The sequence below is a fragment of the Primulina tabacum genome, chromosome 8 (genome assembly GCF_025594145.1).
Source record: "Primulina tabacum isolate GXHZ01 chromosome 8, ASM2559414v2, whole genome shotgun sequence".
Lineage (NCBI taxonomy): Eukaryota > Viridiplantae > Streptophyta > Magnoliopsida > Lamiales > Gesneriaceae > Primulina > Primulina tabacum.
Genome location: NC_134557.1, coordinates 37145482 through 37149754, shown reverse-complemented (window position 1 = coordinate 37149754; position 4273 = coordinate 37145482). Strand labels below are relative to the sequence as shown.

Sequence of the window (4273 nt, the reverse complement as noted above, 5' to 3'; positions counted from 1 at the left end):
AGCACAAGATAAAATTTTTTTCCTTAAAACTTAATTTAGTTAGTAAAATAAAAGTTTTAATTAAATTAATTCACAATACATCATTAAATAAAAATATATTAGTAATATTATCATTATTATTATTATTAAAATTAATTTAAGATTAACTCATTCTCATATTTAAATAATATAATATAATTACATTTAAAATACGAACTTTGAATTTTTTTTTCAAACATCAACAATTTATAAAGGGAGGAGATTGAAGGATTATAAAAATTATAACTAACAAAAAATACCACGGAGCGAAGAAAAAAAATGCGTAGGAGAATGCCGAATATTTGTGCTGTAGGATTGACGATAGAATATTTGCGCCGAAGATCAATGTAAGAATGCCAAATACTCGGTGCAATTTATAGGGAGGAAAAGAGGTTACATCACTACAAGAAATTTTACATTTGGCGACGCTGACCAACGTAGCAAAATGTAAGCAAAACACGTCGCAGAATATTTGGCGGCGCAAGAACTCGTCGCCGACCTACGTCGCAAATTGCTCGTAGGCAAATGTCAATCGGCCATTTGGCGACGCAGAAAGTAAAACATCACTAACGGTGTACGCATTTCGCGACGCTGAACGCACATGTCGCCAAAAGGTATTATCATGTGGCGACGACTTCCTTGCGTCACGAAATATATTTTTTGATTCAATTTTTCTATATTATTGTAATTATTTGGCGACGCGAAAACCTCGTCACTAAAGATATTAGATATTTAGCAACGCCCTTAGCATTACCTATTTTTTATTCATCCTCATTTGCCGTCACTATAAAAGCATTGCCAAAATCTGTCATCGATGTTATTTCTGTCTATTAAATATGAATATCAAATAAAATAATTATATATAACAAAATTTAATAGATGTACAATTTACTATTCAATAATCAAATATTTTTTTAAAAAAATAAACAAACTAATCAAATAATTGCCAAAAACAAAATTCCTCAAACACTAATTAGATAATGTTGCAAAATAAATAAAAAAAACTACATAGTCGTTGTCGGAGGCGAGGAAAGCAATGGAGGAGATCAAATCGAAGAGCCTGTCGGTGGAGGCTGGAAACAGAAACCGAGAATGACCTGTTACAAGTGTTGCAATAATGCATCATATTTTTGTTATTGTTCACATATAGTCTGTAGTCTATATTTGCTAATTATTTTATGCATATTTTTTCCTAAAATTCATTAAAATCGCATATGAATAACAATTATAAGCATAAACAATAATCATGATCATCACCATTGTTACTAAAAATATAATAGAAGAAAAGAAAATATGTTCTAATACTAAACAATAAAGCATTTTAACGTCCAAGATCCAATATTCGACAAAATCAGCAATTATTTGCAACCGGTTTCAATCCATTATTCTCTCTTATCCAAGCAAAGAAGCTTGACCATGCCAAAAAAGCCAAAAGTATAAAATAAACAAGCTATTCGAAGGAATGACACTCAAAAACACCAATAAAAAAACCCAGAAAATATATAAACCAATGAACATAAGAAAACCAAGATACATATACATCGAGAGGGAAAAATTGATATGTCACAAACAAAACAATTAGTATTTATGGCTCCCCTAAAGAAATAGTAAAATATACTTACATATTTTTATGTTGCTCAATCATTCTTCCATTTTCATTCTTTGTGAAACAATTGCTCAAAGGTGTCGATCACGCTCGGAAGCTCTCCCGCCACAGGATTGGGACATATATTCTAGTTCAATATATAATACAAAGGTCACATAGAAATTAAGAAAAAAAATGCCGTAAATTGAAATTCTTTCACAATAAACAATTAGAAAAAACAAATTAAGATTTGAAAGATCAGTCCCAAATATATGACAATTAACAAGTACAAAGAAATGAAGAGTTAAAGAAATGCATGGGAAGTAAGTGTGATGAACATGAGCATGGGTGGCAAATGGGGAGACATAAAACTGTGGAGAAATGGAAACAACCTATCTTGCAGTCAAGATTGAGCTTGATGATCTTATCCAGAGAACTCATACATGTAAATGTTGTAATATGCTTAGTTTCATACAAATTCTTTCTTTTTCTAAGTTTCCATGTTTGCTTGGCTTGAGGGATTTTGCAGCAAATCTAGTGCCCTTAGAAGAGAGCAACCAACTCGGCCAGAAGTCAATCATGAAATCTTGACATGTGAAAGCACATGTGCTATCCTGTTAATCAAAAGTAATTAGCTTAATATTGACTCAAATCAATAAATTAATAGTTTTTTAAAAACAAAAATAAAATGATTATTTGTCATCTAGCATTTGTCAAGTATACACCATACCAGAGAGTTGTAATTTTCTCAAGAATCTAACTGAAGTTGCCTCATTTTTAACAAGAAGAACCAAAGTATGGTATATTAGGTAGCCAATAATATAATATTTAATTGTGCAATAATTAAACATTGTGAGATGTGAAACCTGATTGACTATTTTTAATTTCATAATTACGAGAGAATCAAATATGGACGTTAAGAATTTCACTGATACACACAGAGCAATAACAAATACATAATCAAGAATCAAGAATACACACAGAACAATAAAAAATGCACTCTCTTAATATATTGTTATATTTTCTTACTAACCAAATCAAAACACTCGACAAAAACATAATAATTTATTCAATGGAAAACTTCAACAGAAATTCGTATCCAACCATGGATTTGTTTCAATTTATTCATACATTAAAGGTTGTTGTCTTCAAGAAGAAGCCAAAATTTAAAACTGCATAAGTAGACCCGAAGAATGCTATGGTACAATATTTGCATCAACTCAATCAAAATGTTTAAGAATTGACCATCAAAGATTGGGTTACTTGAATTAAGATGCTTTCTTCACCTCAACAGAGTCGATGTCGATGAATTCCCGCCCTGCCTCTTCCGATTAACTACAGCTTTCTGAAAATATTTCAATTGAAGCCACTTCCCGATAGGAAAAAAGGAACGATGATGTTGATTTGAGATTCTATGAGGCGGGGGAGATTTGGGGATTCTATGAGGCGGGGAAAATTGGGGGAGAATGGTGGGAGAATGAAAATACTTATAATAAATAATATAAACATAATAAAAAAAATTATAATTTTGTATATAACTATATAAAAGCTATTTGGCGACGCACAAAGGATAATGAGTCGCGATGCGAAAGGACACTCAACGTTTTAGCGACGTGGAGTGTACGAGGCGTCGCGAAATGTTCCAATGAAATATCTTTTCCCACCACAAATTTTCGGCGACTTTTGTTACACATCGTGGAATGATTTATCAGTTTTGCGACGTCCTAGGGTTATCTTTCTGCGACGCTTTAACTGAGTCATGTTGCCAAAGGACCCAGAACGTAGAAGAGAAAATTTCCCGCCACGTGTCAGCGACGTTGAATGTGCTCTACGTCGCCAAATGCTTACATTTCGTTACGCATTAACTTTGTCAAGTCGCCAAATAACCCAAAATAAAGGTGGGAAAATGGATGCATAATATTCAATATTTCAGCGACGTTAAACACATTATGCGTCGCCAAATGATATTATATGACGACGTTGAATGTGCAATGCGTCGCGATAGGTCAGATTTCTTGTATTCTTAGAATCCGAGACACAATTTCTTTTTTTTAAAAAAAATAAATTCTGAATCCGGAGTTTGCATTTCCGGATTGTAATATTTTCACAAAATTTTCAAATCTGCAATATTTTAATACATAAATTTTAAAAATATATTATTTTACAAAAAAAAGTCGATACACGTGCAGACAGTAAATGTTGAGTACTTTTTCCTAGGAAAATATATCAAAAATAATTGTTACAGATTGTATCTTTCATATGCAATGTATGTTATTTATTACGCGCGATTAATAAAAAATTTTGACTTCTATTTATACAAATTATCAATCAATAAATTTTATAATATAAATTTAAATCGACAGCGTATCATGTACAAAGATTGTGCAAGAAGATGTTAAAACGTGCGTAAATTTTTTATTATCTTTAAAAAGACATTGGGAGGTTTTAAATAACTTTATTTGATAAAACAATTTTAATTTTGTAATTATTATTACGTTAAACTAATTTTAATAATATAAATTGTTGCAATAACAAAATTCAGTCAATCAAATTTAGATCAATAAACGAATAATAATAAATATAATGAACAAAAATAATAATATTACCTCTGAAGATTTCCTCGTATGAAATAAATGATTAATCAACGAACAATATAATAACCTGTCAATG

The 4273-nt window shown here is 30.9% G+C and overlaps 1 long non-coding RNA gene across 3 annotated transcripts; it reads right to left on the bottom strand.

Moving 5' to 3' along the window:
* Positions 1 to 902: 902 nt before the first annotated feature.
* LOC142552515 (uncharacterized) lies at positions 903 to 3087 on the bottom strand. 3 transcript variants are annotated; one of them, XR_012821821.1, is made up of 4 exons: positions 2890 to 3087; positions 1996 to 2217; positions 1641 to 1751; positions 903 to 1115 (listed from the first exon to the last, which is right to left on the bottom strand). It is a non-coding gene; the product is annotated as an uncharacterized LOC142552515 (long non-coding RNA). The 3 variants fall into 3 exon arrangements; XR_012821820.1 differs by having other exon boundaries at positions 1641 to 2217; XR_012821822.1 differs by having other exon boundaries at positions 1641 to 2189.
* Positions 3088 to 4273: the final 1186 nt, after the last annotated feature.